Here is a 24,470-nt window from a genome sequence, read left to right on the forward strand (position 1 = left end):
AGATAGTCAGGTTATACTCTATATCAGAGCAAATTTCCTTTTTTTATTCAAGATATTTAATTTAATACTTTGAAAAATTAAAGCATGATTCCCCATAGAGATATGTACATAAAGGGGATCTTTGGATAATAATGCTGTTCGGACCTAAAGTTTACCTATACACGGATTAAGCATAAAGCCATAATATTTTATTATGCCATTGAAGGGGGGGGAGATAATACCGATTTAAGAGTAGTTCACTACTGCAATAAAAAAAAGAGAATTCTAGTTAACGGTTCCAATTTATTCTGAATTTTGCAGCCTGTGAATAGAAATCCACTTTTTCTTCTTTTTCATCTCAATAGAAAGAAATGGGAAGTTTTATTGTGTTAACAATGTATGTTTTAAGATAGAATCTATCGAGGAGAATAATAGAAACTGGATCAAAAAAAGCAGGAATAGATTTTTTGAAAAAGATTGGAAAAAAGTAAGTAGAATTATATTCAAAATAAAAGGGGCTTTTCGTAAGAAAACGTGGATGAATACTTGCTGTTTTCTAGATTTTTGATCGGATTTTTTGGCGGCATGGCCAAGCGGTAAGGCAGGGGACTGCAAATCCTTTATCCCCAGTTCAAATCTGGGTGCCGCCTGATCAATAAAATACTTAGGTTTTTTTTATAGTGCTGATCGAATTCGATAAATTTTTACTTCGCATAAGTTCGGGCAAGAGAGTAACTGGGCCTGCCGATACTGGGTTTAGAGAAACCATACCATAGTTCTATCCTCAAACTAGGGTTAGGGTTTGTTTTGACGGTAGTGGCCAAAATGGTTATCAATAGGGGTGAGGTAGTGTTTCCTTATTCTTTTATTATATGAATTTGAATTGGTTCTTAATTGAGATTCGATTTGATAATTTTAAAATACGAGGATAAGATGTCAGAAATCTTGGTATCCAAAGAAAGGTCCCTAAGGGGCATTCTTTTTTTTTTTCAATCTAAGATTCAAGAAGGGACTCCACGAAAGAATATCAAGACTTACTAATTATTATACATTTTTTTATCGTACATCTTATGTTACCTACATACACTAAAGTAAGGACTACTTAATTCTAACGAGAATCAGATTAAATAGGTCGATCAAAAATCAATTTAGGAGTTGTATTATGGATAAAATCTCTTCATTCTTTCATAGAATGATACAAAGCAAGGCTGCAGGGTTTAGGTCAAAAATAAACATTAGGTAAGGTAGGTATCCAATAAATATTTATCTATCGATAATTTTATGGTATATTCGGGCGTCCTTTGCTTAAAAAAAAAAAAAAGAGTAACAAAAGGAATAAAAAATCTTCCTATTCCCGCTTCTTCTATTCAGGACATCATTCCCGTACTCTTTCTTTTTTAAGGAAAAAAGGGCTATAGTATCTCGTATTTTTAATGCTCTCTAATTCTACCAGAATTCCTATAAGAATTTGTTAGGAGTAAATTCCTTGAACTGATTGATCCATGGCCTTAGGGCGGAATCCCTTTTTGACTCTGTACCCTTGATTCCACTATGATTATTGATCAATAGTAGAATAATCCCTTCATAGAAATAGGAGACATAATTTAGATGGATATAGTAAGTCTCGCTTGGGCTGCTTTAATGGTAGTCTTTACATTTTCTCTTTCACTAGTAGTATGGGGAAGGAGTGGACTCTAGGGATACTACTAATTGATTAAGTAATCAAATTGTTGTATCAATTCTTTTCTTTAATGGATCATTTTGCATTAATCATTTTGTCAAACGTTATTCTTTAATCTTTTTCTTTAGTTTTGTTTCACTCCTGTAAGAAACTCTTGTATTGTAAGTTGTAATGTAAGAAAGAGCCATTATACCAATTCAGAATTTCTACTAGAAATGACGAATGGTTAAAAAAAGTTCTATACATAAGAAAATTAGACTTTCTTCCACGGAACTATTCACGGCATATCACACATTTTCCATTTCCTTTTACTTTTTACTATAGTCTATTCTTCATATTATTTTTCTTTCCTTCCATGGATTCTTTGGTCAAGAATTGTCTTAGATTTTTTTATTTTGACCTGATTGAAATTAAGTGGATGCAATGAAAAAAGAAATTGAATTAGACTACTTAACTATTTCAATCTACTAATCTATTCTATGTAGATTCAAAGATAATATAATAGAAAGAATCTAAAGTGTCGTAGAAAAAACTATATGTAGTTCTTTCTACCACACTTTAAGATTCCAACCAGATCCTTTCATTTAAGACTTGGATTTTTTTTATTTAATCCCTTTTTAATTTCTTCAATGATTAATTGGAATTCCAATTAATTATTTTGGCTGACTGTTTTTACATAAATAATAAGTAAAAAAGAAGTAGGAACTAGAATGAACAGTGCAGTAGCAATAAATGCGAGAATATTGACTTCCATAACCTCTTTATTTTTTATTTTCACAATAACTCGGGATGTAATCCCATGGAGAGGAAAAAGGGGTATCTTGTAAATTCAAGGGTAGGGCTTGCATTCTGATAATACTGAATCAATTCAATATTATGAATATCGGATCTATCAAATCAATTCATGGATGAGAGTTATATTTCACGGATGAGAGTTATATAGTATAACATAGGAAGATCCTCTATCCACACTAAGACCAAAATGGGTTTTTTGATTGGATTAGGAATTCCCTCTTTTTTAATCCTTTTCTACTTTTTCTTTTCTATATCTCTAACCCACGAGCTTTCTTAATCTTATACTTTCTTAATCTTATACAATTTCCCTTCCTTTTTCTTATAGTTATACATACAATTATGTATGTATTATATGACCAACTTTCACTTTCTATGGGTCACATAGACATCCAAATAAGCAGTAGAAGTGAGATGGGGAAAAGAGGTCTGAAATAAAAAGGGAATACGATTTATGTATGGATTCCGGTAAAATACCGGTACTCTATTCCATAAGAGTGGAATAGGAAATTAAGATGAGGATGGTATCATCATAAAGAAAGATAGAGTAATATAATATCCTAAATTCTACTAATCCACATATCGTATGTGTGTCTTTCTTTATCGATTGGGAGTAGTGAAAAAAAAATTCCTATATGCCCTCCCTCCCTCTTTAATGAGAGATGCAAAATAAAAAAGTGAAGTAAGGGTGCCCTGTGGGTATTTGATCTTGCTCCCTGCCCCTTTTTTTCATGGAAAAAGGAAATATCAATTTCTCCATTCATTGAACCCTAGTTCGGGACTGACGGGGCTCGAACCCGCAGCTTCCGCCTTGACAGGGCGGTGCTCTGACCAATTGAACTACAATCCCCGCGGGGTGTATGGCATACCCATTCTTAAATAGAACCATAAGAAGATTCGATTCGTCTTTCGTACTCTAAGAAATAGACGAATCATATACTACATACCCACATATTATATTATACGTGGGTATAGTGAGAGTGACATAACTAGTATGTCGTGATTTTTTATCACTAAAAATGGATAATAATCCAGCCTTCAATAAGAAAAACTCTTTTGTTTGTAAGAAAGGAATGAGAGAGATATGGATTAGAAAAAAAAATTTCCCTTTTTTCTTTATCTTTTATTTCTATAGATCAGACATTTTATTTTATGGAAGAAAAACAAAAGGATTTAGTTCATACTCACGAAGCCCTAGATTTTTGGTTTGGGCCGAGCTGGATTTGAACCAGCGTAGACATTGTCAACGAATTTACAGTCCGTCCCCATTAACCACTCGGGCATCGACCCAGGAAGAATTTATTCTAGGGTTTTTGCTAATCTATGATTAACCTCCTTTCATAATACTCCCTACCCCCAGGGGAAGTCGAATCCCCGCTGCCTCCTTGAAAGAGAGATGTCCTGAACCACTAGACGATAGGGGCATCACTAGACGATAGGGCCATATACAACCGCTCGTGATTATACTATAATCATAGTATGAGCAGTTTTTTGGAATTGTCAATATACTCGAAAAGTATAAATAGATCCAAAGCAAAGAGTTTTTCCAACTTTTCTGTTATGTTTTCATCTAGGATTTTTTTTAGTTGATCGTTATAGATTAATTCTCCGTGCTTCATTTAGTGTTCATACCAAAAATGCATCCATCCCGCACTAAGTCATAAAATTCTCTAAAAATATAGAGAAAGTTTCAAAAACAAAGAAAAAAAGTGAATCAATTTAGTAGAAAAGTACTCTATCAGATTCGAACCAACGACTTACGTCTTAGCACGAGATTACTCTACCACTAATTTAAAAAGCCCTTTATCGGATTTGAACCGATGACTTATGCCTTACCATGGCATTACTCTACCACTGAGTTAAAAGGGCTTTTTATTTAATTCAAAAATTAGCCACTTGGATTTCCCATTATGGGTCTACTGCATAATGTACATATTATATATATAATATATAGAGATAGAGAGAGAGACATTATGTAGAGATTGTATATGTATATATCGATATCTTGAGAGCTCAAAATAAAATTAATAAAAAAAAACATACCCTACATAACATATCCAACTCTTCTTGGTTCAGGGTTTTCCGTTTCCGAAGACTAGTAAAATAGGCGGATTCTGGAACCCCAAGGATTCAACGGTATATGGATATGGAAAATATAAGATTTCCGATCCTAGCGGGAAAAGGCGGGGAACAGATACCCAATAGGATATAGGATCCTTGGGAGGAACTTTTGGTAATGGCCTTGATCCTCTATGCTATTTTTTATGTGTTCTTAGTTCTATTGAACTTTTTGCATTCTTTTAAACAAGAATCTAATAAACTAGAATTGAGTCAGTGGAAAAAAGGAGAGAGAGGAAAGTGTTAAATGGAGAGAGTCGACTAATCAGAGACTTTTAGGATCTTCTTTACATCAGGTAAATCTGTCGGCCCTGTCCGTTTTTTTCTTTAAGTTACGACTCTTTGCTGCTTACTTCTATCAAGCCATAGGGAAAGTCTATGATGAATTTGGAAAACTCATCTCACTCTTACTCTATGGCTCGGACTTAATGGGGGAAGAAAACATCTTCCATAATTTCTTTTTTGTTCAATTCTGGACAAAAAAGAAAAGGAAAAAAGGAATTTATAGGGACAGTGTTACCCCCTATATCCCCTAGTTTATATTGTAGGAATAATAAAACAATTTAGCAGTCTGACACACTTACGTCCTTGCAAAGTAAATAATTATTATTGTAGTCGTAACCGTAGAATAGGATCCTAATCAAAATAAATACATTTGGTTCAGGCGCTATTAGCATGGTAAGAAAAGATTTTTTTTACAGACCAGAGGGGCTATCTAAATCCTAAAGTAAAGGCGAGCGATCGAAGTAGAAGTACCAACGGCTCAGTGTCATGAACCTTCTCCATCTGATTCAATAAGGGGGAATTAGCCTTCTTGTCAAATGGCTATCCTTGACAAAGGGTACCATTTATACCATAATCTACAATGTAGCGGGTATAGTTTAGTGGTAAAAGTGTGATTCGTTCTATTAATAACTGAATTTGAAATGATATACTTAAGGCATCCTTAAGTTTTTTATTTTTATATTCCGATGAAAACTTTAGTTCTTATAAAGGATTAAATCCTTTTCCTCTCAATAGCATATTGAGGAAGAATATACATTCTGGCGATTTGTATCCAAAGACTAATTTAAATTGCATCCAAAATAAAAATAGGATTATGAGTACAGAGTCGCGAAGCATAATTTTGCATTGGATTAAGTATTCCAATTTTGAAAATATGAGTAAAGGATCTATGGATGAAGATACAAAAAAGTTGATTTCCAATCGTAACTAAATCTTCTTAAAATAAGGAATAAGGAAGCCAAATAGCTAAAAAACGATAGTTTTGGTTTACTAGAACCATCCGCATATTGTTTCAGCTCGGTGGAAACCCAATTCTTTTCCTCAGGATCTCTTGAATGAAATTAGGGAACGAAGTAAGTAGATTAGATGAATTTAGATAGAATTTCTATCTCCTACTCTATAAGGATCATCTAGAAAGCGGAGAGCTTTGGTTCCATTCAAATAGAAAAGCTGACATAGATGTTAAGTGGTGAGAATATCCATAAAGGAGCCGAATGAAATCAAAATTTCATGTTCGGTTTTGAATTAGAGACGTTAAAAATAATCAACCAACGTCGACTATAACCCCTAGCCTTCCAAGCTAACGATGCGGGTTCGATTCCCGCTACCCGCTCCATTCTGTATAAAAGGAGTATTCTATTTGTCTAGACATGTTAGAGGCTTGTATTCAAGCCTTTTTTGTCCACCAGTTTCTGGTACTCCAGAGCGGAGTAGAGCAGTTTGGTAGCTCACGAGGCTCATAACCTTGAGGTCACGGGTTCGATTCCCGTCTCCGCACTTAGCAGTCTGTATAAAAGGACTATTCTATTTCTCTAGATATGTATGGTAGAGGGGCGTATCCAACCCTTTTTTATTCATTAGTTCCCGGCCCTAGAGGGCAAAATTGAGCAGTTTGCGAAGTCACTTGCCTTCAAAAAAAGAAGGCGCAAGGCCTCTCCCTACCCTGCAGAAAATAAAAATGAAACGAAAGGGACAGTCTACCTCTCCCTTCCCTTTAAAAAAAGTTTGCCCGTTGTTTGTCTCAGTTAATACCCAATTTTTGGAGCTCTGTTGGCGAGTTCTATTTCTGCCTCTGGAGCGCCCTCTTTTTTTGAGTGGGATGCAAAGGAAGGGTAAGATAGTAAGGGATACGGCACTAGACTAACACCTAATTAATACTTAATTTAATATAAGTAGTTAAACAGTTAACTAGACTAAACTTTTTATCATAGTACTTTGATAAATTAAGCGGGCGAGCGGCGGGAATCGAACCCGTATCTTCTCCTTGGCAAGGAGATATTTTACCATTGAACTACGCTCGCTACGGTATATATTTTATAGCGTATATCCGCCTGGGTCGACCTTCTATGTCTGGGTCGACCGTTTCATTTCATTTTCTATTATATTAGAGTTTTCCTTTTTTTATTATCTGTCAATGAATATTCTAATGGGAATGGAATTTCATAATACTGAAAGAGAAGAGCTAGCAATTCGGAACGCAAATTGCGTTTTAATACGTCTCACTATTCTAATTTTTTAGAAGAAATGGCCTTTATTATTTCTTTTTTATGGGGTTAATAAATATTAACCAAATTTCATTTAAGAAATGAGAGAATTCAGAATAGCTACGAGAAAGACTAGTCCAATCCATAATGATGTACCGGAAAATACAACATTTTTATTATTTGACCAACCATCAGGAGAAGCAAATACAAGGGGTACACTAATTACTAAGACTGAGGAAGTCGCAATTAATGCAAAAACAGCTAATTGGAAAGCAATAGTCATATTTCTAATCCTCCAAGCTACCATCAAATAAAGTTGACTACATATTTGATCCCTCACTTAAACCAAAATTGTAAAAAAATACAAGAAGTAGGAGGGGTTTAATCATGAATCCATTGATTCTTCTCTTTAATTCAAATTTATTACTTAAACCGCTTTTTTATTTGGATATGGGGGTGAGAAGAGATTATTTACTCTTTATTTCACAAGCGGGTATAGCGGATCCTGTATCCGTGTATACAGTATACAGAGATATATCGAAAAGGAACTTGTATCTGATATCTTTCTAGAGGCTAATAAATCTTTTTATTTTTTATATGGCTATGTTCTATTTGTAGGAGTAAAATAAGGATTAGGCTGTGGAGAGATGGCTGAGTGGTTGATAGCTCCGGTCTTGAAAACCGGTATAGTTCTAGGAACTATCGAGGGTTCGAATCCCTCTCTCTCCTTTTGCTTATTGAATACGTTTGTTTCTTTCATTTTTATTTATTTTTTTTTTCTGTCCCTTATCTTTCTTTCATAAAAAGGAATGAATGGCTCGGCTAGATGGAATAACCGAGCCAGAACAGAAAAAAAGTAGAACAGGTATAAATAAGAAAATCTTAGTTAAGAGGGTTCATGTAAAGAACAGGTTCCAAATCACGATCGATTCCCTTTTCAAAACCTGCTGCAGCAGCTCGGGCTCTTCCTGCATGCCATAAATGGCCCACAAAAAAGAAGAATCCTAGAACAAAATGAGAAGTTGATAACCAACTTCTAGGAGAGACATAATTAACTGCATTGATCTCGGTAGCTACGCCACCCACGGAATTTAAAGAGCCTAAAGGAGCGTGGGTCATATATTCTGCTGAGCGTCGTTCTTGCCAAGGTTGTATGTCTTTTTTCAACCTACTCAAGTCCAAACCGTTGGGGCCCCTTAGAGGTTCTAACCATGGAGCACGAAGGTCCCAAAAACGCATAGTTTCCCCTCCAAAGATAACCTCCCCAGTTGGGGAACGCATTAGATATTTACCTAAACCTGTGGGTCCTTGAGCGGATCCCACATTAGCTCCAAGACGCTGGTCTCTAACTAGAAAAGTAAATGCTTGAGCTTGAGAAGCTTCTGGCCCGGTGGGTCCATAAAACTCACTCGGATAAGCTGTATTATTGAACCATACAAAACAACAAGCGATAAAACCAAAGACAGATAAAGCAGCTAAACTATAAGACAAGTAAGCTTCTCCAGACCATACAAATGCACGGCGAGCCCATGCGAAGGGTTTGGTTAAAATATGCCAAATTCCGCCAAATACACAAATAAAACCCAACCATACATGCCCACCAATTATATCTTCTAAATCATCTACACTAACAATCCACCCTTCTCCACCAAAAGGAGATTTTAGTAAATAACCAAATATAACACTGGGACTAAGGGTCAAATTGGTAATTTTTCTTACATCTCCCCCCCCAGGGGCCCAGGTATCATATACACCGCCAAAATAAAGAGCCTTGAGTACTAGAAGAAAAGCACCTAGACCTAACAAAATTAAGTGAATACCCAAAATTGTAGTCATTTTATTTCTATCTTTCCAGACATAACCAAAGAATGGAAAAGATTCCTCAAGAGTCTCGGGTCCCAGAAGCGCGTGATAAATGCCACCGAAGCCTAAGACTGCGGAGGAAATTAGGTGAAGTACGCCAGATACAAAGTACGGAAAAGTATCTAGAACTTCCCCCCCTGGCCCTACTCCCCAACCTAGAGTAGCTAAGTGTGGAAGTAAAATCAACCCTTGTTCATACATGGGCTTTTCTGGTACGAAATGGGCCACTTCAAATAGGTTCATTGCTCCGGCCCAGAATACGATTAATCCGGCATGAGCTACATGAGCTCCAAGCAGTTTACCGGACAAATTGATAAGTCTGGCATTCCCAGCCCACCAAGCAAAGCCGGTGGTTTCTTGGTCACGACCAGCTAAAACGAAAGTTCCATTAAAGAGCGTTTCCACGTGGTAGAACCTCCTCAGGGAATATAAGATTTTCATGAGGCTGATCCTGAGCTGCCATCCACGCACGAATACCCTCGTTTAAAAGAATATTTTTGGTGTAGAAAGTCTCAAATTCAGGATCTTCCGCTGCACGGATTTCCTGGGAAACAAAGTCATAGGCACGTAAGTTCAGAGCCAAGCCAACTACGCCAATAGCACTCATCCATAAACCGGTGACGGGTACAAATAGCATAAAGAAATGTAACCAACGTTTATTGGAAAAAGCAACACCAAAGATTTGGGACCAAAAGCGGTTAGCAGTGACCATTGAATAAGTTTCTTCAGCTTGAGTTGGGTTAAAAGCACGGAAGGTATTTGCACCATCACCGTCCTCAAATAGAGTGTTTTCTACGGTCGCTCCATGAATAGCGCATAGCAGAGCCGCACCTAATACTCCGGCAACTCCCATCATATGAAATGGGTTCAACGTCCAATTATGAAATCCTTGGAAGAAAAGGATGAATCGAAATATCGCTGCTACGCCAAAACTCGGCGCAAAGAACCAACCAGATTGCCCCAGTGGATAAATAAGGAATACAGAAACAAAAACAGCAATTGGACCAGAGAATGAGATTGCATTATAAGGCCGCAATTGAACAGACCGAGCAAGTTCAAATTGGCGTAACATGAAACCTATTAGTGCAAAAGCCCCGTGGAGAGCTACAAAAGTCCATAGACCGCCTAATTGACACCAACGAGTAAAATCTCCTTGTGCTTCGGGCCCCCATAGTAGCAACAAAGAGTGTGCTAAACTATTGGCAGGGGTAGAAACTGCTGCGGTTAAGAAATTACAACCTTCCAAATAGGAACTAGCCAATCCATGGGTATACCAAGAAGTTACAAAAGTTGTCCCTGTAAACCAACCCCCTAAAGCGAAATAAGCACAAGGAAAGAGCAATAGGCCAGACCATCCTACAAAAACGAAACGGTCCCTTCGTAACCAGTCATCCATAGTATCAAATAGATCATTTTCTTCTTTAGGAATTCTACCAAGGGCTATAGTCATAGTGATCCTCCTATTCAATTACTTCAACCATTTCCGAGCACCTCATATCACTTTCCAAGGCATATGATAGTTTTATTATCTGTGGACGATTTCTTTCTCGTTCAATGCCCTTTTTCAATGGTCTCGAAGAGAGAAATTTCCCATTTTTATCTATGGAGTCACAGTCACAACCGAGGTCGTGGTAAATCCATGAATTTGATTCGATTTGTTTTTCTTATACTATTTATTTGTTTTTCTTATACTATAGAAATAGAAATAAATTGTTTTTCTTATACTATAGAAAGAAATAAACCTTTGAATTCAGCATTATTCCAAGACTCCTATTTCAAAGTCTATCTTTTAAGGGAAAAATGCAAATAAAAGTAACCCTTCTTTTCCCATTCCCTCTCTATTGCATGGGTGGAAGAACTAAAATAATAGAGGATTCTGAAAAAAAAAAATGGACCTTCGAAATCCAATTTTATGTGTAGCGCAAAGGAGTTGCGATTTCTTCTTATTCCTATAGAACATCTAGTAACAAGAATATGAAATCGTAAATAGCGAAAAATTCTTGTCTTGCGCGGTCTAAGTCTAAGGAAATAAAAAAAATTCGCTTATACAATTTCATCTACATCGAATTTATATATCAGAATAGCGGATAGAGGCATCATTAAAGGAGTCAGGTCTACTTACTTTATGCTTCTTTCCAATTTTATGGTGGATTTGATAAGAACCCTTTTTGCTTTCTTGATAAATAATCGACAAAAAAAGCGTTTTTTTTATATAACCTGCTTGTTTTATTATAATTATAACAAGTCCTATATGGAAATGCCCGCTAAAGAGAAAATCTATTTGATTGTCTCTCGGCCAATATCGATTTTTAGAAAGAAAAAACAAGAATTTTCTTCTTTTTTTATTAACATTAAGAAAAAAGAATATAATTAAAATGGAATTGGCAATATAATTTTTATAGACTTTTGAAAGAAAAAAAAGGGGTTTTTTGCAACCGTTATTTCTTATTTCTTGCCTATATCATATCACGGAAACCTTTCGCTTTGGAACGTGGAGAGATGGCTGAGTGGACTAAAGCGGCGGATTGCTAATCCGTTGTACAATTTTTTTGTACCGAGGGTTCGAATCCCTCTCTTTCCGCTCCCTTGGATCATTTGGGACTTTCGAATTGGAAAGAATTCTGACCCCCGGATTTTCTCATAGATAAATGTACGAAACAAATCCAATAAGAAAAAAAAAAACTGAATTTTTACTCCTCGCGTCCAGGATTCCGTCCTGGGTCATTAGATAAGAATCCAAAGATAAAGAGTGAAACAAAGAATATCACTACTGTATAAACAAAAAGTTTGAGAGTAAGCATTACATAATCTCCAAGATTTTTTTTTAAGGAATAGATTACCAGTTTTTCCTTACCACACGGATCCACTAGGATGGTTTTTTTTTATACCTAAAAATGCAAAAAAGAATTCTTGAAAAAAATTGCAAGAATTCTTTTATAATAAGCACTCTTATCAATAGCAAAAATAGGGTTAGGTGGTTAGGTATTGTGTAGGTACCTTTAGGTACCTGCTCAACCTAGGTGCAGGGGAGTAGAAAGGCTGATCCAAATTTATTGCTGTAGCTACCCATTCAATGTAGAAGAATTTAAATTTTAGAATCGAAGGTTCATAATATAAAAATATAAAACTTCTCGGCTTTTACCCATTTTAAAATTTTTTTGGAATGAACACATCATTCAATTTGGCATACAGAGTACTAAAGATTTCATCGAAAACTTACAGCAGCTTGCCAAACAAAGGCTAATAGAAAAAAGAATAGAGGTATAACAGGCATAATATCCACGATTGGATTGAAAATAGCATAAGCTTCGGGTAATTTGGCAAAGAAAAAACTAGTAGGATAAAGAACAGAATTAAAACAGATACAGGTTAAACTAAGTATATTAGGCATAACAAGCATTTCATTCTTGTAGAGTAAATAATTGGATTTTTCTTGAGTTATTTTTTTAAGGGAAAGAAGGAAAAGGCAGATTCAAAATCTTTTTTCTTCGGACTTTCCCAAACACAAAATACCTCCTTGTATTCGCACTCTCAAATGAGAGTGGAATAAATTCGACTTTCATATAATATCTTAATAGAATTCCATGTAATGATCAATGCATTTTTTTGATTCTATATTATCCGCATGTGTAGAATACTAGCAAGAGAATATCCCTCCTTTTTTATGTAATTGAAATGGTATTGACGAATAACAAATAAACATACTAGTGTTTATTAGTGTCGCATAAAACCCGAAATGGGGCGTGGCCAAGTGGTAAGGCAGCGGGTTTTGGTCCCGTTACTCGGAGGTTCGAATCCTTCCGTCCCAGATTGTTTCTGATGAAACAAACGGTGAAATCATATAGTATTCCGTACGAGACAAAAGTTTATTAAAGAGAATAATGATATCTTATTCTTTCTCAGAAAACATAATAAAGTCTTAAGTCCAGTCAAATTGACTATCTTTATTTTCATGAAAAAATGGGATCTATCAAGCACATTCAGGATATGCCTCTACTATAAAATCACTTAGTCATATTTTTTTCTTCCTTTTGGTATTCGAGTTGAAGAAGTACGAGAATTCTATAACTACCAAAAACTTTCAATCTTTTCATTGGAATAGTTTATTTAGTTATTATAGTTAATTGTTTTTGGTACTGAAAAAATATATTACTACTAGAATTCTAATTCTAGTAATTAAATTAATTAAACTTTTTTGGAGGTTGATAGTTTATTTATTGAGGAAGAGTCAATCCTTCTTTTCTCACTTCAAGATTGATCATCTCGAGCCATCCGTTGAGGGTGGAAATTTAAGAATAAATAAGTTTTAAGCAAACTTGTTTAGTCGTCTTTTTCAAACTATGTTTCATTCATATGATAGAATTTTAATATGGGTTTAAATAAATTGGATCTTGGCGGAGGCTTCCCGGATAAATACTTACTTTCTTTTATCCATATTGCTCCATAGATAGCAAGTTTTAATTAGTATAAAAAAACTAAACCAATGACTATTCATGATTCCATCCATATTGGATCAATTCTCTATACCACTTTGCAATGAAAAGAGGAATGTTTGTTATGGTAAAACTTCGTTTAAAACGATGTGGTAGAAAGCAACGTGCGACTTGAAGGACATGATCGATTGTGGATTTTGCTATCCATCATTTTCCATAGTAATGAAAATGCTCTTGGCTCGACATAGCCTGTTCTATTCGTTCCGAACCAAATTTGCGCTGGGTTTAAGTAACATAGTACACGATGGAGCTCGAGAGGACAGAATTTTTTTTATCAAGGGAAAGAATCTAGGGTTAGTGAAAACTAATAAATTAGGCCAACTTTGTCAGTCTATCCTTAATATAGAAATAAATCGAAAGGTTAAAATAAGAAGAAAGTCCAATAAAAGTATATCAGAATCAATCCCTCTTATTAGATTTCTATAGAAGAGATAAATGCTTTATCGAAGGAAATAAGAAAAAAGGGTATGTTGCTACTCTTTTGAAAGAAAAAAATAGGAATTCCCGAAGTAATGTCTAAACCCAAGGATTTCACAAATCAAAGATAAAGGATTCCAGAACAAGTAAACACAATTTTCAATTGTCTCAACAACAGAGTTGGATTAGAATAAGGAATAAAAGTCAATTCGTTCGAAATGAGACAAAGAAAAGAGTTTAAAGACGACTCAAAAATTTTGGAAGGATTTTGCCTTCGAAGTTTGTCAGGCAAAATTAGCCCACTTGAGTCATGAGTATAAATGAAATTTGTTTTTTCTGTAAGGAAATTAATGCACGTCATAGTCTAATTTCTATTATTATCGACAGAAATTCGAATCATTTTCTCGAGCCGTATGAGGAGAAAACCTCATATACGTTTCTAGGGGGGGGCGTTGTTTATCTACATCTATCCCAATAAGCTGTCTATCGAATCGTTGCAATTGATGTTCGATCTCGAAGAGAAGGAAGAGATCTTCAAAAAGTAGGTTTTTATGATCCGATAAAGAATCAAACTTGTTTAAATGTTCCAGCTATTCTCTATTTCCTTGAAAAGGGTGCTCAACCAACAAGAACTGTTTATGATATTTTAAGGAAGGCAGAATTCTTTAAAGAAAAAGAAAGAACTTTGAGTTAATTGAAGAACTAAATGAATCAAAAAATAGGATAGGAGAAGATTATTAGTATTCCTAGTTGTCTAATTATTTAGACACAATTTACCTCTTTTTTAATCCTATTTGGATTTATATTATATCGTGCCAATCCAACATAAGCCCCTATTTTATTTACTTTTTCTATCTAATTTGTTTTCTTACCATTGTATTTCCATTGACAAAGGTCTATTGAACAAATAGAATTTGTAGATAGATGGGTCTCTTTATCCTCACTCCATATTCAATATTTTCCGCCTACACTTCGCTCAAATGATAAGGGTGTTCCTCTTGCATGTATTCTCATACAATATAATATATATTTTTTATAATATATATTTTTTGTTAATAAAAATCGCTAAAAATAAGGAGAATTTGGCCATCGTGATTAGGGTCGCTCTTTTTTTAACTTTACTTTAGTGGAATTTCACCGGACCTGTTCGTTTTGGCATTTGAGTGTTTTTCATGGTCGATAAAAAAAATCTTTTGATGTCTTGCTAGTTCAATGTTTTGACAGAAGCGCGCGGTGTAATTCCATTGATTTTTGGATTTCGATCGTATCTAAGATCCTTTTTTTATCTGGGTTGCTAACTCAATGGTAGAGTACTCGGCTTTTAAGTGCGACTATGATCTTTTACACATTTGGATGAAACAACAAATTCGTCCAGACTCTTGGTAGAGTCTAGAAGACCACGACTGATCCTCAAAGGTAATGAATGGAAAAAATAGCATGTCGTAATAAAATCAATCTTTTTTGAATGGAATCCAAAATTACGATTTTCTGGGTCTAATGAATAAATGGATAGAGCCTGGCTCCAATTCTGGTAAAATAAAAAGCAACGAGCTGAACTTCCTAATTGGAATGATTCCCCGCTCTAATTAGACGTTAAAAATAGATTAGTGCCGGATGCGGGGAAAGGTTGGGTTTTCCTATGAGTGGACCCTTTATTTTTTCTTTTTTTTTTTAGAAATCCTAATTATTCTTGATTATGGATTGAATAAGGGATGTTATGGATTGAATGTGTAAAAGAAGCAGTATATTGATAAAGAGGCTGTATTCCAAAGTCAAAAGAGCGATTGGCCTGCAAAAATAAAAAACTTGTTCTGTTCTTTTTTTTTAATTAGAACAAACATAAACTAATTGGGTAGAAAAGGAGCAGAAAAAGATCTGTGGATTAGACTCCCTTTCTTTCCAGGGTTTGTATTAAAAATGCAACACCCTGTTCTGACCATATTGCACTATGTATCATCATTCGATAAACCGAGAAATGCTTCTTCTCTCTGATTCAAGTAGAAATACAAATGGAAAAATTCGAAGGGTATTCAGAAAAACATAAATCTCGTCAACAATACTTTGTCTACCCACTTCTCTTTCAGGAATATATTTATGCATTTGCCCACCATTATGGATTAAATGGTTCTGAACCTGTGGAAATAGTTGTTAGTTGTAATAACAAGAAATTTAGTTCACTACTTGTGAAACGTTTAATTATTCGAATGTATCAGCAGAATTTTTTGGATAACTCGGTTAATCATCCTAACCAAGATCGATTATTGGATTACAAAAATTATTTTTATTCTGAGTTTTATTCTCAGATTCTATCTGAAGGGTTTGCGATCGTTGTGGAAATCCCATTCTCGCTACGGGAATTTTTTTGTCTGAAAGAAAAAGAAATACCAAAGTTTCAGAATTTACGCTCTATTCATTCAATATTTCCCTTTTTAGAAGACAAATTTTTGCATTTGGATTATCTATCACATATAGAAATACCCTATCCTATCCATTTGGAAATCCTGGTTCAACTCCTTCAATACCGTATCCAAGATGTTCCATCTTTGCATTTATTGCGATTCTTTCTCAACTATTATTCGAATTGGAATAGTTTTATTACTTCAATGAAATCCATTTTTTTTTTTCAAAAAGAAAATAAAAGACTATTTCAATTCCTATATAACTCTTATGTATCAGAATATGAATTTTTTTTGTTGTTTCTTCGTAAACAATCTTCTTGCTTACCATTAGCATCTTCTGGAACTTTTCTGGAACGAATCCACTTTTCTAGGAAGATGGAACATTTTGGGATAATGTACCCTGGTTTTTCTCGGAAAACCCTATGGTTCTTTATGGATCCTCTTATGCATTATGTTCGATATCAAGGAAAGGCAATTCTTGCATCAAAAGGCACTTTTTTTTTGAAGAAGAATGGAAATGCTACCTTATCAATTTCTGGCAATATTATTTCTGTTTTTGGACTCAGCCGCGAAGAATCCATATAAACCAATTAGCAAACTCTTGCTTCGATTTTATGGGGTACCTTTCAAGTGTACAAAAAAGTTCTTTGTTAGTAAGGAATCAAATGCTGGAGAATTCATTTCTAATAGATACTCGAATGAAAAAATTCGATACCATAGTCCCCGCTACTCTCCTCATAGGATACTTATCAAAAGCTCAATTTTGTACTGGATCGGGGCATCCTATTAGTAAACCCATTTGGACAGATTTATCAGATTGGGATATTCTTGATCGATTTGGTCGGATATGTAGAAATCTTTTTCATTATCATAGTGGATCTTCGAAAAAACGGACTTTGTATCGACTAAAGTATATACTTCGACTTTCATGTGCTAGAACTTTAGCTCGTAAACATAAAAGCACGGTACGAACTTTTATGCAACGATTGGGTTCGGCATTTTTAGAAGAATTTTTTATGGAAGAAGAGCAAGTTTTTTCTTTGATGTTCACCAAAACAACTCTTTTTTCTTTCTGTGGATCACACACTGAGCGTATTTGGTATTTGGATATTATACGTATCAATGACCTGGTCAACCCTCTTAATTAATCATTAGACGAAATTAAGAAACAGGAAAGGGTTGATAAATGATCAAGAAAAAACTTTTCTATTTTTCATTCTGAAATGTTCTTTTTATTATAATAAAGAGTAGGTGAATCAACTTACTAATTAAAAAAATTAGTAGAACTTCCTCTTTGGAATAGAAATTGGCTATTTCTACATAGGGAAAGTCGTGTGCAATGAAAAATGCAAGCACGATTTGGGGAGGGATTTTTCTCTATTGTAACAAGGAAGAATTATCTACTCCATCCGACTAGTTCCGGGTTCGAGTCCCGGGCAACCCATATAGAAAAGACCCATCAAAGTTTTTCACTTTGACTCACTTCATTTACAAATACAAAATTATTGGTTTGGTTAATTTAGTTATATGGATAGCTAATCTTTGGGCTGACTTGGTTGACATTGGTATATAGTCTATGTTATACTGTTAAATAACAAGCCTTCTATTATCTATATTCTAGTTAATACGTGTGCTTGGGAGTCCTTGCAATTTGAATAAACCAAGATCTTACCATGACTGCAATTTTAGAGAGACGCGAAAGTACAAGCCTGTGGGGTCGCTTCTGCAACTGGATAACTAGCACTGAAAATCGTCTTTACATCGGATGGTTCGGTGTTTTGATGATCCCTACCTTATTGACCGCAACTTCTGTATTTATTATCGCCTTCATCGCTGCCCCTCCAGTAGATATTGATGGTATTCGTGAGCCTGTTTCTGGTTCTTTACTTTATGGAAACAATATTATCTCTGGTGCTATTATCCCTACTTCTGCGGCGATCGGATTGCACTTTTACCCAATTTGGGAAGCTGCATCTGTTGATGAGTGGTTATACAATGGTGGTCCTTATGAGCTAATTGTTCTACACTTCTTACTTGGTGTAGCTTGTTATATGGGTCGTGAGTGGGAACTTAGTTTCCGTCTGGGTATGCGTCCTTGGATTGCTGTTGCATATTCAGCTCCTGTTGCAGCTGCTACTGCTGTTTTCTTGATTTACCCTATTGGTCAAGGAAGCTTTTCTGATGGTATGCCTTTAGGAATCTCTGGTACTTTCAACTTTATGATTGTATTCCAGGCAGAGCACAACATCCTTATGCATCCATTCCACATGTTAGGTGTAGCTGGTGTATTCGGCGGTTCCCTATTCAGTGCTATGCATGGTTCCTTGGTAACCTCTAGTTTGATCAGGGAAACTACTGAAAATGAATCCGCTAATGAGGGTTACAAATTTGGTCAAGAGGAAGAAACTTATAATATTGTGGCTGCTCATGGTTATTTTGGCCGATTAATCTTCCAATATGCTAGTTTCAACAACTCTCGTTCTTTACACTTCTTCTTGGCTGCTTGGCCTGTAGTAGGAATCTGGTTCACTGCTTTAGGTATTAGTACTATGGCTTTCAACCTAAATGGTTTCAATTTCAACCAATCTGTAGTTGATAGTCAAGGTCGCGTTATTAATACTTGGGCTGATATCATCAACCGTGCTAACCTTGGTATGGAAGTAATGCACGAACGTAATGCTCACAACTTCCCTCTAGACTTAGCTGCTGTTGAAGTTCCATCTATTAATGGATAAGGTTTTTCTGCTAACATATAAGAATTTTTGAAGACAGAAATACCCAATATCTTGTTCTAGCAAGATATTGGGTATTTCTGTCTTTATTTTGAATCTTTTTTTCTTCTTAATCTTTCTATTCAGAATTCAGTTAACGACGAGATTTAGTATCCTTTCTTGCATTTTCATAACTCGTGAAATGCCGAGTAGGCACGAATTCCCCCAATTTGCGACCTACCATAGGATTTGTTATGTAAATAGGTATATGTTCCTTTCCATTATGAATCGCGATTGTATGGCCAACCATTGTGGGTAGAATGCTAGATGCCCGGGACCACGTTACTATTGTTTCTTTCTCCTCCTTCATATTGACCTTTTCTATCTTTGCCAATAAATGATGAGCTACAAAAGGATTCGTTTTTTTTCGTGTCACAGCTGATTACTCCTTTTTTCCTTTTTAAAGAGTGGCATTCTATGTCCAATATCTCGATCGAAGTACGGAGGTCAGAATAAATAGAATAATGATCAATGGAAAAAAGAAAAAAATCCTTTAGCTGGATAAGGGGCGGATGTAGCCAAGTGGATCAAGGCAGTGGATTGTGAATCCACCATGCGCGGGTTCAATTCCCGTCGTTCGCCCATCGCATTATTGCAAATTCCAAAAATGCAATTTTCCATATTCCTAGTTACGTATTTACTTACGGCGACGAAGAATAAAACTATCGCTATATTTTTTCCTTTTCCTAGTTCTTCTTCCAAGCGCAGGATAACCCCAAGGGGTTGTGGGTTTTTTTCTACCAATGGGAGCTTTCCCTTCACCGCCCCCATGGGGGTGGTCCACAGGGTTCATAACTACCCCTCTTACTACGGGGCGTTTACCTAGCCAACACTTAGATCCGGCTCTACCCAAACTTTTTTGGTTCACCCCAACATTACCCACTTGTCCGACTGTTGCTAAGCAGTTTTGGGATACTAAACGGACCTCCCCAGATGGTAATCTTAAAGTGGCCGATTTACCCTCTTTTGCAATGAGTTTCGCTACAGCACCTGCTGCTCTAGCTAATTGCCCACCCCTTCCACGTGTGATTTCTATGTTATGCATGGCCGTGCCTAAGGGCATATCGGTTGAAGTAGATTCTTCTTTTCTCTCAAAAAACCCCTTCCCAAACTGTACAAGCTTCTTCCAAAGCATACGGCTTTCTAGATGTATATGACGATCTCTAGACAGATGGATCTTATATGAATCATATGATGAAGTACCACATGAGTGGATATATAGGAAAGGAATCCAAATCTGCCGAATCGCTCATGTTATGATCTTCTACATCCTAGGTCTCTGCGTTCCGTCATCTGGCTTATGTTCTTCATGTAGCATTCAGATCGAATGACTCTATGAAATTACGTCGATACTTCCACATATTATGGGTAACGTAGGAGACATCCCTATTTTCCCCCGGGGGTCTTAATTACCACTGCTTAGCTTTCAATTTGCCTCTGACCATCAAATTAAATGTGAATAACCCGTCCTCCTCTCTTTGAAACAAGGGGCGCTTCCGGTTCTGTGCGTGCTTCAAACAATTTTGTCTTCTCCATATTACCATATCTCTAGAGCCAATAATTTTCTATGAGGAACTACTGAACTCAATCACTTGCTGCCGTTACTCAACAGTTTTCTGTTGAGGTCTATCCCGTAGAGGTAGTCAAATTGGATCAGTGATCGATTTCTAGGTTTCGTCGTAAACCTAATTGGTTACTTCCAATTACGTAAATCAATAGTTCAAACCGCACTCAAAGGTAGGGCATTTCCCATTGATATAGGAACTTTTGTACCAGAAACAATAGTATCTCCAATTATAGCCCCTCTGGGATGTAAAATATATCTCTTCTCACCATCCCCATAGTGTATGAGACAAATGTATGCATTTCGATTAGGGTCGTATTCTATGGTTACGATTCTACCAGATATGTCTTTTTGATTCCGTCGAAAATCTATTTTACGGTATAGGCGCTTATGACCTCCCCCTCTATGCCTTGCGGTAATGATTCCTCTGGAATTACGACCTTTACCACAACGGTGCCGTCCATGGATCAAATTATTTCGTGGATTGGATTTCACTTGCCTGTCTACGGTTCCCTTGCGTGTGCTCGGGATAGGTGTTTTGTATAAATGTTTCGCCGTATTATTAAGTATTCTCCTTTAGTTTTTTTCTCTATCTAGAAGTGGAATAGAATAACCCGGTTGAAGGGTAATGATCATACGTCTGTAATGCATTGTATGGCCCAGAATAGGTCCTATTCTTCTACCTTTTCCAGGTAGTCGATGGCTATTCACAGCTACCACCTTAACACCAAAGAAGAGTTCGACCCAATGCTTTATTTCTGTCTTAGTGAATCCCGATTCGACATTAAAAGTATATTGATTCTTTCCCAATAAACGAAGACTTTTTTCTGTAAATACTGCGTATTTGATTCCATCCATAAATCGACTTTCCCTCCTATGCTCTGAGTTCCAGTATCGATAAGAATTCGAGTTCTTATTGTTCTTATGTTATGGTATGAATATACCATACCAATTCGTTATGTATGGATGATGGATGAGATTCCATGGATAGAGAGCCAGTTCCAATAGACTTATGGAATGTTCCCGTTCGTGTGTGCATCCAGCAGGAATTGAACCCGCAAATTTACCAATTATGAGTTGGGCGCTTTAACCATTCAGCCATGGATGCTTAACAGGGATCATCGTACATCGTAAATAACCAATTTTCATATAGAAAGACATATCATAGAAAAATGAAATCGAAAATATTCCGAGATGGCAAATATTCGGAGATGACTATGAAAACACCTCTCTGGATCCTCGAATTGAAAGAGAGATTGAGAGGGATCAAGAATCCTAATTCTCGCTATTTGGAATGGATCCAATTCTATTGAGTCTGACTCATAGTGATCATTTCTCTTTAGCAAAGAATGACCTTGGTTATCAAAGGATTGAACAACCGGGATCCATTTACTTATGATACCTAGTTGGCATTGATAACAAGGATCTAATGAATTATGAGTTTAATAGATCCTCTTTAGCAGAAAGACGTATATTCCTTGCTCATTATCAGACAATCACTTATTCCCAAACCTCGTGTGGGACTAATCGTTTTCATTTACCATCTCATGGAAAACCCTTTTCGTTCCGCTTAGCCCTATCGGGTATTTTAGTGATAGGTTCTGTAGGAACTGGACGATCCTATTTGGTCAAATACCTAACGAAAAATTACGATTTTCCTTTCATTAAGGTACGAGGGCTTCTTATTCCACAAGAACGAAAGCACCTTTTCATTCTTTCATATACTAGGGGTTTTTACTTGGAAAAGACAATGTTCCATACTAAAGGATTCGGGTCCATAACCACGAGTTCCAGTGCACTAGATCTTGTAGCACTTAGCAACGAAGCCCTATCCATTAGTATTCCACATAAGAAATCCATTCTAGAAAAAAATACAATTAGATTAGCTCTTCATAGACAAACTTGGGGTTTGCGAGCCAAGGTAAGATCGGCTCGGGATCATGGGACCCTTTTCTATCAGATAGGAGGGGCTCTTGTACAAAATAGACTTACTAAGTAATAACCCCATAGAATCTATCTATATAAAGATAAAGAGGCAATCGTGTCAGGAAGCGGGTTTTTCTTTGGCCAAAAGGTACTTCGAACTTGGAACGAGCATGAAGAGATTAACGAGACTTCTTTCTCTTTTGAGTTTTTCTGGCGGACCTGCCGCGCAAGATCTTTGGTCTTCCCCTGGAACCGATGAAAAAAAGTGGATCGCTTCTTATGTACTCGCTCAGAATGATTCTTCTCTATCTATAGTTCATGGCCTATTAGAAGTAGAAGGTGCTCTGGTGCAATCCTTACCGACAGAAAAAGATTGCAGTCAGGTTGATAATAGTCGAGTGACATTACTTCGTCGGTCCGAACTAAGGAATCTGTTAGAAATGTTTTGAAATGGATATTGTTCTCTCTTTGATCAGGGATTGCTATATGAAAAGAAGTGGAGTTTGAAAAAGGGAACGGAATGCTCAAACCGGAACTGCTAGAGGAACGAATTTTCAATAGCATAACTTGGGCTCCTAGAATATGGCGCCCTTGGGACAATCTATTTGATTGCAGGGTTTTGTTCCGAAGCAAAGATATCCGCGGAGGCCGGTTCGTTCGTCCTATTCTGATATTCAGGACCAAGAGGTACTGGATTCTCTTTCGGATAGGCCCTGAAAGGAGAAGAAAGGCTGAAATGCCAACGGACCTCTGTCTATTCTCTAATTCACCCGATCCGATAGTACCCGTTTTTGGAACGTCCAGTGCCAAAGTCACTGAATGGGTAAGTCACCAATCCAATCCCTTTGACAAATCGGATGTCATATTAGATATCATATTCTATATATATAGAAATATCATAGATAGAATAGACATATAGAATTTTTGGTCGGCAAATTCGAAGGAATCATTGAGTGAAAAAGGAGCAAAGAATGACAAAAGACGAGACTCTACTAGTCTTCACTCTTGTGGTTTCCTCTTCCTCGGTTTCTGTTTTCTTATTCGGGATCTTGCTTTTCATGGTTCTCATCTCTGCAACTCGCGATTTTCGCGAGAGAACCAAATCCAAGTTGGTGAAGATCATGATTTGGGCTGGCACGGGGATCGTTTGATCGATTTCCTTGATTTGATCGCTACTTAATGGGCGTGCGCTCAAAGGATACAAACAGGGATTCGCAAACAAAAAGGGGAATTCGTAGTCACTTTTTCCTGTCGCGTAAAAAAAAAGTCTTTACGCGAGAGCAATAGAGGTTGGGATACATCTATCTCTTCTGAGCAACCTCTTTTGGATTCTTAAGACCACCCTTGCAGTAGGATACCATCTGCTTTGGGTTCTTTATTATCTCCTTCGAGGGATTTTTAGGATCGTTCAGGCTATATATATTTAGTCTATTTTGGCTTTTACTGTCTACTTTTCTCAGGGAGATGGTTAAGGACCTCAGAAGATAGAGGAGAGCGCCAGGCCCAGATTTCCGGAATACTTCTACGGGGAATGCTCATTGAATGAGCATTCTCCATATTATGCCTTGAAGAGGACTCGAACCTCCACGCTCTTCAGCACGAGATTTTGAGTCTCGCGTGTCTACCATTTCACCATCAAGGCATCTTGAAAGTGAATCGTATTCCATGAATATGATATCTATCTAATGTGATATATGGAATATATGACAAAGGTGGAGTCTTGGAGTATTTCGATCGATCGGTCATATAGGCCTGAGTCAGACATCAAATAGCTTCGATTTGCATTATCCGTAGGACACCTTATATGTATCAAAATCGATATCAAAATCAAAAAGATGAAAGATGTACAATCCAATTTCTCGATTCAATAGAAGCCCAAAGAGGTGCATATGGTACCCAAATAAGAATAGGATAGATATGTCAAAAGCAGGTCTGATTACACCTATTCCTAATCCTAAATAGAATGTAAGGACGTAGG

General features: G+C 36.4%; 7 non-coding genes across 7 annotated transcripts; 2 read left to right on the top strand and 5 right to left on the bottom strand.

Moving 5' to 3' along the window:
- Window positions 1-3,228: 3,228 nt before the first annotated feature.
- TRNAD-GUC (transfer RNA aspartic acid (anticodon GUC)) lies at window positions 3,229-3,302 on the bottom strand. The gene has a single exon. It is a non-coding gene; the product is annotated as a tRNA-Asp (tRNA).
- A 358-nt stretch (window positions 3,303-3,660) lies between these two features.
- TRNAY-GUA (transfer RNA tyrosine (anticodon GUA)) lies at window positions 3,661-3,742 on the bottom strand. The gene has a single exon. It is a non-coding gene; the product is annotated as a tRNA-Tyr (tRNA).
- A 507-nt stretch (window positions 3,743-4,249) lies between these two features.
- TRNAT-GGU (transfer RNA threonine (anticodon GGU)) lies at window positions 4,250-4,321 on the bottom strand. The gene has a single exon. It is a non-coding gene; the product is annotated as a tRNA-Thr (tRNA).
- Window positions 4,322-6,805: 2,484 nt separating this feature from the next.
- On the bottom strand, window positions 6,806-6,876 carry TRNAG-GCC (transfer RNA glycine (anticodon GCC)). Its single transcript has one exon. It is a non-coding gene; the product is annotated as a tRNA-Gly (tRNA).
- Window positions 6,877-7,700: 824 nt separating this feature from the next.
- On the top strand, window positions 7,701-7,788 carry TRNAS-UGA (transfer RNA serine (anticodon UGA)). Its single transcript has one exon. It is a non-coding gene; the product is annotated as a tRNA-Ser (tRNA).
- Window positions 7,789-11,415: 3,627 nt separating this feature from the next.
- Window positions 11,416-11,503, top strand: TRNAS-GCU (transfer RNA serine (anticodon GCU)). The gene has a single exon. It is a non-coding gene; the product is annotated as a tRNA-Ser (tRNA).
- A 12,550-nt stretch (window positions 11,504-24,053) lies between these two features.
- TRNAL-CAA (transfer RNA leucine (anticodon CAA)) lies at window positions 24,054-24,134 on the bottom strand. Its single transcript has one exon. It is a non-coding gene; the product is annotated as a tRNA-Leu (tRNA).
- Between the last annotated feature and the right edge of the window lie 336 nt (window positions 24,135-24,470).

This window comes from Triticum urartu, unplaced genomic scaffold (assembly GCF_056163025.1).
Source record: "Triticum urartu cultivar PI428250 unplaced genomic scaffold, HENAU_Tu73 scaffold2, whole genome shotgun sequence".
Classification (NCBI taxonomy): domain Eukaryota; kingdom Viridiplantae; phylum Streptophyta; class Magnoliopsida; order Poales; family Poaceae; genus Triticum; species Triticum urartu.